The 15,848-nt window shown below is 43.4% G+C and overlaps 1 protein-coding gene across 2 annotated transcripts in view; it reads right to left on the bottom strand.

The window, feature by feature from the left end:
• The window catches only part of CDH11 (cadherin 11), a 153,451-nt gene that overhangs the window by 63,299 nt on the left and 74,304 nt on the right, over positions 1-15,848 (bottom strand). The window contains exon 3 of one of the 2 annotated variants that reach the window (XM_084813264.1): positions 6,970-7,111. The exons of the other annotated variant lie outside the window; for it this stretch is intronic. The gene's annotated coding sequence lies outside the window, so the exon portion shown is untranslated. The remainder of the gene's footprint in view (positions 1-6,969; positions 7,112-15,848) is intronic. 2 annotated transcript variants of the gene reach the window in all.

Raw genomic sequence — 15,848 nt, 5'->3', positions numbered from 1 at the left:
CCCTGCGCCGCAGTCTAGCTTCCCTCAGGTCACGCCCCGCATTCTCCTCCTCCTCCTGGATTCTCATGGAGGAGGGAGAGGGGCTTCAGGCCTAGCCATCTGGGTGCTAGCCTCCTGAGAAGCACGCCTATCCATATCTGAACTGGCTGGTGAAGATGCCTCCCCCAGTTCTTGCTGTTCCCCTTCTGAATCTGAACTGCTAACTATCTCCATACGCTCAGAATCAATCCTGACAGCAGCCACGTACTGTGTGTATCTACCACAAGCACATTATAAAAGTGTAAAGGAAACAAAAACAGCCCTCAAACAGAATGACATAGAAAGAGTCATGGGAGAAAGAGTAAGACTAAAAGGTCCAGGAAATGAAAAATGATTGTAAAAGGAGTTTTACGTTCCTTCACTGCCTTCAGGGAGACACACTTGAGATAAATGTGACATGGACTGTCTTGTTTCTAATCCTAAACTGTGCAGGAATGGGAAAACAACCAGCATAAGAAAAGTAGTCTTTTTAAGGCACACTATGATGGATAGTACCAGTTGAAATAATGACTGTGCTCTTGGAGGAGTTTATTTTAAATAATAATTGTGTACTTGTGCAACTTGGAGCTAAGTAGAAAATTCATAATTTACTGTATGCTCAGAATGCAGTGTCATCATTGCCTTTGTCCATTCTAGTTCAAATACTCCTGCTGTTATATAAGTGGGTGGTTGGAGATGGAACCCTGAGGGGAAAATAACCTAAGTCAAGAAAATGCCAATTATTATATATTGCCTTCACATTTTAAGCCAGCTCTGAGTGCTTTTCATTACAAAGACCTCACACGTAAGGAGGTCAAAATTAACTTCAGTCCTTTTCTTTTTGTTTGCCAACTTATGCCAAAAAAAGTACATTAAATTTCACAGCCGAGAAGCAGGCTAATTTAAACATGCAGAGGGCATACATGCTTCAGATATGTATATCTACTGCATAAGAGGGCTCCACCTTTAAAGGCAGCCTAAAAATATTTTTTAAATGAAGAAATTAAAATAGAAATAAACAAGCACACAGTGGAAGGGTGCAGACTTTGCTACCATTCTCTGGTCGTTATATTTTAGGTATCTTTCATTTGATTTATTTGTTTATAATAAAATTTCTGGCCAGGATAGCCTACCACCCAGAATTAAGGAAGTATGAGGATTTTGTTTTGGTTCATTTGTGGCCAGAACTTGCCCCGCTTGCATTCACAAACGCAACATGAGTGCGTTTTATGAGCAAAGGCTGCACATTCCTGACTTTGCGATGCTGGTTTGAAAAGTGTGCATATTGGGAAGTGTGTGCTTTAAAAAGTGTGCACTTTGATGCTTTCCTCAATCGGGAGAAAGTGCATTGTGATGTGCACTTTACAAAATGTGTACCCAAATGTGCACTTTTCCTGTTCAAACCGCCACCACCGCCACCACCACCACCACCACCACCAAACTCGCCCTCAGGAATGAAAGCAAGGCCAATCAACATTCCAGGTGGAACTCGTAAAACCTTGATAAGCCTGAGCTTCACTGATTTTCTCATCCCTAGTCGGACTGCTGCAGTGTTGCAGCCTCCTATATATCCAACAACACTGTTGGGCTCCTGGTGGCCTGGCAGAAATGCAGGAGGAGTGGCGTTGAGTTTACCCCGGTTATGCCATTTTCATTTTTGGGGAGGGGGTTGTATTTGCCTCCCCTTGCAAGCGATGGGATGGAGATTCTTTACACCAGCTGCAAGACTGGCATAAAGTCTCCCCTGTGTTAGGGGACTGGGAGGGCTTTATATCCTGCAGGTCCAATCCCTTCCCTGATCTGCCCACACCACACCCCCAATCCTCCCCCTTTCCCCCTCTCCAAAGCCAGAGAGGTGAGCAGTGAGAGTGTTTCCATAGGGGCAGGGAAGGGGTCATCTGAGGTTGGATCTCCTACGTTGAGGTCAGAGTTCTCTGTCTCCAACCTTGGAGGGGGAGATCTAATCTGTTTTATGGGCCTGGGACAATGTCACAGAGAACCACCCCACAAAGAGCTCCAATATCCAGAACTCCAGCCTCATGCCTGCTCGAAAATACTAGGTAAAAAGATGGGTCCAGTAATATGAGTTGAGACTGAAACAGCTCCATGGTTGTCGTGGTGGCCATGAAATCCTGAGCCGGTTCTCATAAGGTGGTCCCAACATGAATATTGAAATCCTCCAGGACAACAGCCCTGAGGGGGTTGTTTCATGTGCTTCACAGTCATATATCGATAGCCAGTGTGGTGTAGTGGCTAGAGTGTTGGACTGGGAGTCGGGAGATCAGGGTTCTAGTCCCCACTTGGCCATGGAAGCTCACTGGGTGACTTTGGGCCAGTCATAGGCTCTCAGTCCAACCTACCTCACAGGGTTGTTGTTGTGAGGCTAAAATGGAGAGTAAGGAGGGTTATGTACGCCACCTTGGGTTCCTTACAGAGGAAAAAAAGTGGGATATAAATGTAATAAATAAATAATAAATGAATACTATATTTAGAGTAAAAATAAATACCCTAACATCTCATTTCCACATTTCTAAGCAAGATTGCTATGATGACAGAAAACAACTTCCAGGCCTTTAACTTCCAAAAGCATTTGTCCAGTATGTGTCTGTATTTGGGAGTGTACATCATTGCTCACTTTCTCATAGATCACACCCCTTGCATCCAGATATGGAATAGCTAGAAATGGTGATTGCGAGGCATAAAACAACATTCCCACACTCTTTGTTTTCAGAGGAATGAGGATGTGTCAAGACTGCAAAAGCAAAGAATGCAGAATGTTTACCTATTAAATGGGGATTAATTAAACTCTGCAAGAATTAATTGGTTCTCCACAGTTAGGCTAGGCAACCTTTCTAAGATCACACAGTTTGCACATTTTAGGTTTTAAAGCTGCAGCTCCCCTCATCAGCCCAAGCAAAGATATTATTATCATGATCACCCCTTTTGAGGAAGCTGATACTATGTTAGGAAGTATGTTGGCAAAGGTTGCAAATAAAGGTAAGCAAATGAACAATTCTAATGATGTTATAATTGTTTGACTTTTTCTCTCTAGATGTCTGCTGAAGAAAAGCACCACTTGACAGGTGGCTGTCTTTTGTCACAATCATAAGGTTTCATTCGAGAGAGCTATGGATGAATCAAGGTTTTCCCTGCTGTCTTATGCCTGGCGAGAAATGATTAGCATTCTCCCCACTCAGGAGTTTGTGCAAACAGTTAATTAAACACAACGACACCTTGGGTAAAGTAGAATTATGCACAAATGGCTTATTGAAATTCTCCACCCTATTTATGGGTGGAGAGATGTGTGTGTGGGGGGGTGGGGGGTGGGATTTCACTGAATTTCTCTAAGGGGAAGAAAAATTCTCCAATAGTTTCTTGGGGGTTGGGCTCACCATTAAGCACTGGCATACAAAAATCTATGTCTTCCATTTTAAGAGATAAAACAAAAGCTGTTTTCTTCCCTAAGTGATATACTCTCAAAAAGAAAGAAAGAAAAAACTTGCAAGTTCCAGAGTTCCTTAATAACTGCTGGTATTTCCTCTGCACAGGTAGGATGTGGCAGCAGGAGAGGGGTTGGGGTGGGGACAAGCACCATAATAATTAGGGGCAATGAGAACCCAGACAGGTAGAGCCAGTGCTGTCTATAGGATTTATGGACCCCACAGCTAGGGATGGCAGAGAATTCCGTCATGGATCTCGGGGAGGCCGAATGCCAGTGCATCCGGCCCCCCGAAATCTGTGGCGGAACGGCCTGCCACCCCCCCCCCACTCCCCGCGGATCCCCCCGGGACGAGACTTACCTGGGGCGGATCTTCCGACCGGCTGCCGCCGCTGCCGCCATTTGCGGGTTTGTTTGTTTTTTACACAGAAGTGATAGGCTACGTAAGTTTTTACGTAGCCTAAAACGTCTGGGTAAAAAAAAAAAGCGTACACAAATGGCGGCTACAGCTGCCGCCATTTGCGTTCCTTATTTTGGGCCGTCTTAGTCTACGTAAATAATTACGTAGACTAAGACGGTGAAAATAAGGGGAACGCAAATAGCATCTGCTACGCTATTTGCGTTCCCCTTATTTTTGCCGTCATAGTCTACATAAATATTTACGTAGATTAAGACGGCCAAAAAGAAGGAACGCAAATGGCGGCGGCCGTAGCCGCCGCCATTTGCATACGCAGGGGTTTTTTTGTTTTTTGTTTTACCCAGAGCCCTCCGCGGCCAGAAATCCAGCTGTGGATGGCTCTGACCTGGCTGGGCCTGGCCGGCTGCTCCGCAGAGCTGCCGGGGAGCACAGCCGGCTGCAGACGATTCCGGGGGGGAGGAATGGAGCGCCACCCCCCCGTCCAAGATTCCGGGGGGAGGGACGGAACGTCTCTCCCCCCCCACCATCAGCATAATCAGCGAAAGGTAAGTGATTTTCGTACATCCCTACCCACAGCACATGCAAATACATGAGTTAGACCTCTGCTCTGCAGAGTGCTCAGAAGAATTGTCAGTAGGTTCCAGGGACAACAGCACACTCGTATATACTTAACGTACATACATGTGACACTTTAATATCTGGCTCTGAATATGTGCCAGGCAATTAGAAACATAATTAGCTTAAACAGAGGGAACTAAATGAAGCTAAAATACATCAATAAATACTATTTATTGTTGTTATTATTTTCAAAACAAGGGGGAGTTTGTGTGTTTGCGAGTGCACAGGTGTGTGTGGGGACTTTGTTGCAGACAAATGATAGTTTGGCTCTGAATTGACTTCTGTTGGTCTAGTCACAAGCCAGTTCTTGAATATGTGTTCCCACATAGGAGGAAATTTGCTCAATGAAAGACCTCACAGGACCACAATATCTCATGGAGTGCCTCTCCTGACCTGAACCTACCTGGACACGATGATCAACATCTGTGGCCTTCCTCTGATGCCACCTTCCAAGGGAGAGGGCATTCTCAGTGATGCCTCCGATTATGGAACAAGCTCCCCACTGAGGCCCACAAGGTGACAACACTGTCTTCTTTTTGGTGCCAGGTTAAGAATGCCTTCTACTCCCAGGCATTTAATGGCATATGATGGGACATTTATGTCAGGTGCCTTGAACAGGTCTAGTATTGAAATAGTTTACTGAAATAGTTATTAGCTGTTTTACATTCTGTATGTTAAATATATACTACGTATCTGTGGTTTGTAATTTTTGTGATTTGTTCTTAACTGCCCAGAGAGCTTCAGCTAATGGACAGTATAGAAATGAAATAAAGAATAATACATACACACACACACACACACACACACACACATGAAAGCATGTTTGCATAAACATCCTCAGCCATGATTAGGGGTGGGCAACTTGTGGCCTGCCAGATGTTGGACTGCAACTCCCATCATCCTTCACCATTGGTTCCTCTGGTGGGAGATGGAGTCCAAAAACATTGGGAGAGCCACAAGTTGTCCACCATGGATCTACAGTTTTGCTCTCCCTCCCTCCCTCCCTCATGATTGGGATTGCAATTGGGATCAAGGTGTATCAATTTTCCCCACCCACCATTGCTTGGGCCCTGAGTCAATCCCATAAAATCTCAAGCTGATTTTGCATCCTTCAGGCATCCCAGAAAACTTCATAGTAAGTCCATTTGTTTTTGAAAGATATCTATATCTATATCTATATATCTATCTCTTTGAAATAGTGCTGTGCTGAATCCTGCTCCCTATGTTCAGTAACTTTTTCTCTCCCTGCGAAAGAGGCATTGTTTTTTTCTGCCTCTTTTGCAGGGAGGGGGGAAATTTTGGAGAAAGGTATGTAGAAACTCTGTCCCCCTCCCCAAGGAGAAAATTATCCAAAATTCTCACCTCTCCCAGCCTCTTTTGCCAGAGTTTTTGTTTTGCGCCCTCTCCCCCATGTCGAAAATGGAAGTGGAAAAATTTCTGGGACAGCAGTACTTTAAAAGCCAACTGCTTAGTATAGAGTCATAAATGAGCAGAAAGAGAAATTGAGACTAAGCAGAGAAATGTCTCGAACCAGCTTCTGTTGTATCATTTTGTTTGTGCTGCAAGAAAGCAGCAAAAACGGCAGTCATGGCTCAGTTATTGGCTTTGCTGAACTATGGCACAACAGAATCTTTGTTCAGCTCCACTTGGTACTATTTAAAAATTGTGATTCATTGAATGGGAGACTGCTTCCTGTAAGGGTCTCTTTTTTCTCCTATGTTTATAGAGGGTGGGGGGAGGTGAGGGGGAAAAACAGGCCTATTGAAAAATTGAAATGGAGAGGGGGGGGAGGAAGACTAATAAAGTTTAATACACTCTCTGGAAGATGAAATATGCCACTGAACCAAACTATCTTTCTTCCCCATGTACAACTATTCCTGGGGTATAATTTATAATTGACAATGTAAAAAATAATCTAGTGAGAAGAATTTTAATTGCTGGTATCCTTCTAAGTATTCCCTAATGTGGAATATAATCTTGTGATGAGAAATTAAACAAAGCAAGTTGAGATGCTTTTGGATACTGGAATGGCACCCGGAAGTTGGTCTCAGCACTGGCTTCTTGTAGAGGCACAGTTTTAGATTATAGTGGTGGTGGTGGTGGTGGTATTAAACAAAAAGAGATTTCACTGTGGGGGCAAGATTCTCAGAAAAAGGCTTACTCTTGGATGTATTTAAGATTGCAACACACACCATACATCTCAACTACAGCAATATCAACAACAACCTACTTCCCACACTGGTCCACCACATGCCTCTGGGAAGTTGACAAGTAGGACAGTGGTCGTCTCCTGTTGATGCTCCACAGCTAGCAATCAATGGCATGCTGCCTCTGTCCTCCTCAAATAGTGCCTTTGGCTCATCAGGTCCAAGAAGGCAGTGGTTCTGTGTACTCCTGGGTCATTTTTACAGGCCCACCAAGTTGAATAAAGCCCACCTGCTATCTGGCATTGCTTGCCAGATGGGTGACAACCCACCTGTTTGTGTAGCAGCTGGCACACCACCAAGCACAGCTGGTGGGTCATCTTCAGCTTAGCACAGGCCAATTGTGCAGGCCAGTTTTGGACACTCTTGGAAACTTTTCTCCTACAGCCTTAGCAGGTATTAGAAAGCTGGAGTCTGCTGAAAACATTGGAAACAAGCCTTCATTATGAGATAGGGGGAATCATTTTTATTCAGGTACGTGAAATTCAGAAGGCTGCCACAGGCTAGTCATAATCTGTTATTGTTTCCCTGAAACCTTGTGCTATTAATTTTTCTATTTAATGAACTGTCCAGCCTGGTTTAGCTAAGGGAACTATGATGGAGCAGCAGTATAAATGGTTCATGCTGTACCTTCGTTATAAATAAAAAAAATCCTTTCCCCCTACAGCACCAGAGTATAATTGAAAAGCTAGTGTTACAAGAATGGAGAGTGGTTGCAAAGGCAAGTTCTCAGGAGGAAAGCAGGAGAATCCTGTTTGCTAAATGCATTCTTGCAGATTTCACATATGTGTTGTGAAGATTTGAGGCCTACAGAGACAAAGGGCGAACAGGTGAGGAGTAGAGGCCTAGAGTCTTCTGTTGGGGAGAGTATTTTCATTTCTCCAGATTAGTGTCAGTTTCATTTCTGCACTTAAGTTTCATTTCTTCAGATTTGAGGCAGTACTTTTGGTTTTGCTGGGAGGAGGGTATATAAGGAGAGAGCCAGAGCCAGTAAGGATCAGAAAGACCAGGCTGCAGCCAGAGCAAGTCAGGAACTGCAGAGAGACAGCTAGACCCTAAAGTGAGAGCGGAGTCTGAAGAGTGAGAAGCAAAATGCACCTTTGAAAAGTCTAAGGACAGCTAAGGTAAAGGAACTGAGTTTGCAACTTTTATTTTCTTTTAAGGCCTTTTGTATCACTCAGCTCTATTGTGTAAATACCTGTAGTAGTAATTGGTTTGCTTTAAATCTAATAAACTGTTGTGGTTAAACCCTGTGTCTAGAGTGTCAGATCCCTTATATCTACAGCCTAAACCCCACATTATTGGGAAGGAGGTGTTTAAAAGAAGGAAGGTCGGACTCTGAAGAAGGGGTTGCTCAGGGGGTCCAGGTCATAAGTGGAACCTTGACATGTGTGTACAGGTCTATGCACATAAGCTTTCCCTTGTGGATATTCAAGGTGAATGCATGGACATTGTGGTTGGTGCCAGTGATGCTGCACAACCTTCACAGTGGAGCCAGAAATGTTTCTAGAAGCCCCATTCTGCACATGGGCAATAGGGGTTAAGTATTATGGGTGCTTCGATTCATTACACAACATTTACACAACATAACAATGTTATGCCTTTTCTTCAAGGAGCTCAAGGCAACATGCCTTGACTAAATGGAGATGTTTCCATTAGGGATGGCTCTGTACCATCCCATTCTGTAATTCATCCTTTTTCATCCCAGTGTCCTTCAGATGTGTTGGACTGGACAGCAACTCCCATGCTGGCTGGGAATGATGACAATTGCAGTCCAACACATCTGGAGGACATCAGGTTGAGGATGACTGCTGTAATTGTTCCAGGATTCTGACACCTGATTAGCTCTGCTCTGGTTTCTGAACAAATTAGTAAAAGACAGTTGCACACAAGAAGACTATTGTTTAGAGTAATTTTTGTTTCAGCAAAAACAAATCTATTTATTTATTTAATTCAATTTATGAGTCACCCTATCACTGAAACTCTCAGGGCAATATACATAATCGAACCAAATATGAGAAAACCGATGATAAAACATTTTAGAAGAATTAAAACACAGCAACAATAATTTAAAATAGTTTAAAATGTAACAAAGAGCCTTGAGGCACCTTAAAGACTAACACATTTATTATGTCATCAGGTTTTGTGGACTACAGTCCATTTAATCAAATGCACGGTGTGTTATCCTGTGAAATCAGAGAAAGAAATGAAATGCAGAAAGTATAGGCAGTCACAATGATGTCATTGATAGTGCCCATTTACAAAACAGTTGCTGGCCATCCCAAAGACATCCTGGCATTGGTAAGTGAGTTATCACATTGGTAAGCTAACTATTGCATATAGGGTAATTTGAAATAAGATAGATAGATAGATAGATAGATAGATAGATAGATATTAAAAGGCTGTGCTGTTCTAGAGCTCAATTTCACTCTACCAATATGTTCATTTTGGAGGAGAGGGAGGGGACAACCTCTGCCTGTTGCTCAGTGGTAGAGCACATGCCCTCCATGCAAAAATGTTCCAGCCAGGTTCAGTCCTTGGAATCTTGATTATAGGGCTAGGATAGATTCCACCCTGAGACCTTGGAGAACTTCTTCCAGTTAGCATAGAGCATGAGTCCCCAACATTTTTGGGGTTGTTGGGCACATTTGGAATCTTGAGAGAGTGTTGTGGATGCTCTTACAAAACGGCTGCCATGGTATGGGGAGTTTGCTCATTCATAAAATGACTACCATGGTGGTCATGGTCAATCACAAAACACTCATCTTCTAGAAAGCAAACTGGGGAGGCTAAACAAAATGTCACTTGTCCAAGAACAAGACAGAGGGTGGGGTCTAAGCTCCAAAACACAAAACCACTCTTTGGAGCCCACAGAAAGATGGGGGTAGAGGTCAAGTGTTTTACTTCACAGCATGCCAGTCTCCCAATTCTCTCTCTCTCTCTCTCTCTCTCTCTCTCTCTCTCCCTCTCTCTCTCTTTCTCTCTCAAAAAAAAAAAAATATCAAAAGAGTCAGGAAGCCCAGGGAGCACCAAGAGAGATGTCTGTGGCCACATTGGTGCCCATGGGCACCATATTGGAGACCCTAGTGCAGAGAATACTGAGCTAGATAGACCCATGATCTGACTTGGTGCAAGGCACCTTCCTATGCACTCCTGAAAGAGGGGAGGGCCTTCTGATATTCAGTGAAGCACAGCAACTTATGATGCTTTCAGATGCTGGAATGGCTTTTTGGTTAGCCCCAGCAGCAGCTAATTGTTGGGGTACCATGTTTTTAGATGGCAGTGGCTGGGATAGGGGAGAAAGGGGTTTCAGTTTCAGGGCAGGTGTTCAGTAAGGTTGAATTAAAGTCGTGTGTGTGTGTGAAAGATAAAAAGATGTATAGATAAAGATATATGCGCTAAACCTTTCAGCTTCTGCTCTCATCAGTAGCTGTGATCTTAAAAAGATATCAGGAGTGGCAATACACACACACATACACACACACACACACGTGTGTGTGTGTGTGTGTGTGTGTGTTTAAATTGAAAGACTGAGGGAAAGCAAGGTATTCTATGAACATTTGCTGCAGTTTTATATCTCATAAAAACTACAGCAATATTATCAACATGCTTACTGAGTCACTTGCTGAGGATGTAGACCTGCTTAGCTGTTTGTTTATTTATGTTTAATCCCACCTTTCCTCCAAGTTGCTCAGGATAGTGGACATTTTGGTGCCACTGGAAGCATCCCTTGAAATGCAAATAGCATGTTCAGACAGGAGCTTTTTTTTGTTAAAACTATGGCAGGGAGAAGAAAAAAAAAAGTTGAACTCCCCATCTCTCCCCCATCCCCACCCAAAGGTCCCAAGTCTGCTCAGATTTCTCTTACATAACAAAACCATGAGTGTTGATTGCATTCATGCAATTAACATCACTTCTAGTTAGGCCATGTAAGCTAAATGTTTATCACAGAGACGTATACAATATGGCTGAGAATAAGCAGCAATAATTGCCACGCAGTACTGACTGCCAGACAGCCTTGTCTTGGGCTCAAAATGCCATGTTTTCCATTACAACTTGCATGTGATGAGAGGGTTCGACGGTATTTCTGTAACACACTGGCATCACTGCTGAAGCAAACTTTCACAATTAATAAGAGGGGATTGCAATGTCATTTAAAAAGTGTTTACATCTTTAAACACATTTGCTCTAAGTGACATGGCATCTACACTTAGTGACATGGGTCTCTAATTGATATGGCTATACTACTTTGCATATTTAGATCATTTACAGATCACATAATCTAATGACTACAGAAAACGTAATGTGCTGCTTTTCCTTTCATCTTAATTTATACTGGTCATACTGTGATACTTCCTGTCTGTAAGATAAGCTACTAAACCCTTATTTATATGCACAGAAGCACAGAATTCAGAAATTGCTACCACATTCTGGGATCACTAATAATTCTGATTAGAAATTCATCTATGCAAGCTTGAAAATTTGTCTGAATAATTAGTAAATTAATAAAGGCATAATAAGACTCATCTAGGGAAATCAGCAAAGTTGCTTTCAGGTCTTGTGCAGGCATTATATTTGCATGGTTTTTACCCTACAATGGCTGCCATTTGCCCCCAGCTTGCAGTAGAAGTAAACTTTGGCTATTCCCACAAACAGCCTGGTTAGTTCTGCTCTTGTTTAAATCCAGTTGGAAATTCAAATTAAGGAATGTAGCTGGCAGAATTCTAGACACATGACATTTACATAGATAGCATCAAGTTAAAACAAAACAAACCCCTCATAAAAACTGTCCTGAAATTGTGCAATGGTATGAACAAAATAATTATCAGGAAGTGTTCTGTTTGACCTCTGTAGTGATGAGGGCATAGCTTTGCTGGGGACTGGTGAGGTCTGTGTTATAGGGTTTTGCTATGGGTCTGGTACTTATCAGGATTTGGGGAAAGGTAAAAACAGAACAGCACCTTAGACAGCTCCACATAGTGCTGGGACTGGAAGCCCGACAAGTGTGTCTTCATGTTTCCCCAACAAGGAGCAGATCCAGACAGAGCTTAAGTAGGGGTTTGTATTCCTTTAGACTAGTTGGCCCCACCTGCACACAGACTGAGGACTTTTCTCTTAACGGGTCCTGGCCTCTTTTAGCAGCCTCAGGCTGTGACAACGTGGGGGTGGTTGTGGCGTGCTAGACTCTTTATGTCTGGAGTCCTCAGAGTCCAAGGACAGTAATGCAACCTCCTCTGGATGCAGTGGGGCAGGTCCCTGAAGTCTTCTGGGGAGGTGGAAATTTCATGACATGTTCTGTAACCAAATCATCCCCGAACCGTTAACTTCAGAGCGTCTTCTTCTGAGATGAGGGTCCAGGATTCTCAGAGGATGAGGATCCAGGGTATTGCTCCATGGCAAGATACTGAACTGCTCACATTTTGAAGGAAAAAAAAATCTTTCAAAATCGTAGCACTTCAGTTTTCCCCTGGAAAAATTCTGGTACACTCCTCTGGAATCCAACCAGATTCCACCCCACCAAGTTCTGCTTTGAAAGCCATTCCATAAGTACAGAGACCCCGAATCCAGAATAGGATCCAGTTTAGGTGAATTCCAAGACTGTCACTCACTTCCAGTAGATGGATTTTATGTTCTTGCTAACACATGGACTTCCATCACAGTGTCCTGAGTTGCTGATTCATGAGTTACAATCATGAATGAGCCATCACAGATCAAACACTTCAAATAGAACTTCCACATCTTTTCACATTGCCCTGTACAGAATAGCCAGCCCTGCCCAACCAGGTATACAAACATGAGTAAGGGGTATAGAGCTATGCATGCTGGTTCTACCTTTGATTGATTGATGCATGCATGCATGCATGGATGTATGCTACTTCTATGCCACCTTTCTGAAGCCAACCAAGGTTGCATGCTCCAGCCCTGCCCCCTCAGTCCTAACCTCCTGGCATTGAGTAGGGAAGTATGAAGAAGGTCTCTACTCATATTCTCTTGAACACAAGTAGAGACCCTCTTCAGAGCCCACTTTATCAGTGGGGGACTGATAGGGCAGCCCCTGGCATGCATAAGGATATAAGGGGCAGAACCAGGAAATACAGTTCCATATCCCTTACTCATGTTTTGTGTATCCTGTTCAGACATTCAGCCTGGTTCCCTGAACATCGATTACATCAATGAGCCAAGTCATGTATTCAGCTGAATGTGATCAAATGTTAAGTTGCCATCACTTAACAAATCAAGTGTCATGTATGTGTACATAAACCACCCCTAAGATCCTACATACTTCTTTATCAAGACTTTGGTTTCACAAAAGATTGTTAGCTCCACAAAACAGGGAGAACCAGACCTACATGAGGCAGGGTTTGTTTGTTTTTTAACCTCTCCATTTCTGAGGCTAGCAGATCACTAGGTGGTATGGACCTTGAATAAACCTGATAGAAAATTGCCATATATTTTTTTCTTCTCATCAATAATCATTGCATTTGAATATTTCACTTTTTGACTGCTCTTTGGTGATGTGGATACAAAAACAGGAAAGTTACATTCTTAAGAGAGCACAGCAGGGATGACAACATTTCAGACGACACCACCACCACCACCAAAACGAAATGGGAGAATGTAAGTGCCATATGGAGACCACAGGTTTATATGACAATCAACAAAAGTGGTACTTGTTTGCTCTTCTTTGCAGGGAGGCAATTGAAATTCCTAACAGAGTGGACATCTAAAATCACTCAGTAGGGAGCATCTCTGAGAAATTATTACATCCTCAGTAACTTCCATCAGCTTTCACATTCAAAGCACCTAAGAAAATCAGTGGGACACTTCTGAGAACTAGATACTGCTTGGACTTGATGTTTTGGCCCTGTTCTTGACAAGTCTGAACAATTCCCATCCTTCATGTTTCCTCCTGCCTCCTCTGCATTTTTAGAAGTCCAGTGAGCATCTCTGGCTTCACTTCAGCAACCCCACAAACAGGATTTTTGAATATTGCTGTGCTGAAAATTCCTCCCACATTTTTTTCCCGACCATTCTCATTCAATTTGATAGAAAAGAAATTGCTTTTGAAAAGAAATTCAAAGGAGGAGAAATTTCAGAGAAATTCTCATGGGCTGGGCTCAGGGTTCTTGTACTTACCTTACTTATGAGGTGGCTGAGGAATGTTCATGAGTGTCCCATCTGTCATCATACAGTGATATCTGTGGCAGCTTGTAGCCTCCTCGGCTTCCTGCACTTCAGTTAATGCCATCATGAGGAAGACATCATGAGGCAATTCCGCCCATGGGGATTTTTCAGTTCAGGAAGTGCAGGTGGCCTTGGAGGCTGCAGAGCAATGAAAAGACATGTAAAAGAGAGAGAAAACACACACTGCCCCCTTGGCCCCCTTGCAGTGATCAGGTAAGCTCAAAAATACCATCAAAAGAAATTCAAAATTATGCCTCAAAAAAAGTGGAAGCCTCAACACATTTAATGCTGTGCACCTACAGGAGCAGTACAACAAACCAAAATCTGTTGGGGGAAAAAAAAGAAAGAACCTATGCTACAACCCCTGCCAATAGTGAGCCCTCTCTGTGAGAAACTGTGAGAAATTCAGTGAATTTGCCCCCACCCCCCAATTTCTCTGCCCACAAATAGGCTGGAGAATGTTAAGAGCCTGTATTGCCCTGGCCGTGGGCTTCAACCTCTTAATTTAGAGGTGCCAATATAGTGATACATCAGACCCAGATTTACTTACAAGGAGTACTTTATTGAGTAACTTACAGCACACAGGCGTACCCAATGGTTGGATCAGACAGCTTCTCTGAACCCAGAGCCATGGGGTACAATGGGTTTTATACCATACATGTTAGCAATGAGACAGCATAACAGCAGCAAGCACCCCCTAGAGTTCATTCCCAGCATAGGCTCACAGTGCTTGCTTCCCAGCACAGCCACTTATAAACAAACTTCACTTCCCAGGCACATCTTGATTAGATACTCCACTCATTAGTATGGAATGTGCTAGGCTGCGCTATTGACCCTTTGACTCATCTTCACATGCTCAGAGGCTTACTAGCAAGGGAATTGCACTAATAATGAACTTAAGCAAGGTATTATGGATCTCTAGGCCCCTCTAACACTACAGGAGGCTTGGTTATGCTCCTGGGGCCAATCCAGAGGCCATTTGTGTAGAGCTCTATTTTTGAATATTCATCATCCTAGCAAATGTATCAGCTTGGGCTTCTGGCTCATGTAATTTGGAACGTGTTGGGCTGGCCAGTGAGGCAGTTTGCTAGGTAAAATTGCTAGTAGTTAGGGATGTATGGACTGTGTAAAATCCGCTCCAACTGTGTTTTGCAGAGTGTCAGGTGCCTTTCGTTCCGTCATCCACCCACAGATGGATGCAAATATTTCTTTTTCATCATGTGGAAAAATATGGAAATGATTACGTAAATATTTACGTAAATATTTATATAATTTACCCCAGCACATAACATTTAGTGTATTGTCCCCTATTCCATTCCACGTTTCCTCAGCAGAAACTTGCATATTTTTCTACACATTTATATACATAAATTTCAGGAAAGTAAACAAATCATCCAAAAGTCTGTGGACTCTGCAGGGCCTGAGGGGGTCACTCCGTGGTTGATTCCGCAGGTCAGATTCTTAGAAATCTGAGCTCATTTTAATCTATCTCGATTTCTCCAGAATCCCTAGCTACAGTACTGCATGGTAATCAAGGGGGAGGCATTCCCACCCTTACCTTTAGGCACTGGGAGACAGCAGTTTAGGGAGGGGTACCACATCTTGCACTTCCTAATCAGTGTAGACATTACTGAGCTCAATAGACCAGCATTCTGACTCGGTATGAGGCAGCTTCCTATGTGTACATGTGGGTATGATTGTAACCAGAAAATGGCATGTGGAACCTAGGGATGTCAGAGAATTCCGCCACGGATCTCGGTGAGGCCGAATGCCAGTGCATTCAGCCCCCTGAAATCCATGGCAGAACGAAGCTCCCTGCGAATTGGGCCAGAATGGAGCACCTACCTGTTGCCATCGGTGCTGCATTGCGAATGGCAGCCGCGTCTGCGGCTGCCATACGCTTCTTCCATATACCCGTGATAGGCTACGTAAATACTTACGTAGCCTATCACGGCTAACACAGGGA

Source organism: Heloderma suspectum, chromosome 8, assembly GCF_057233095.1.
Source record: "Heloderma suspectum isolate Gila_16-S chromosome 8, 16-S_ref, whole genome shotgun sequence".
NCBI lineage: Eukaryota > Metazoa > Chordata > Lepidosauria > Squamata > Helodermatidae > Heloderma > Heloderma suspectum.
The sequence above is the reverse complement of the archived record's forward strand: the minus strand, read 5'-3'. Positions and strand labels throughout refer to the sequence as shown.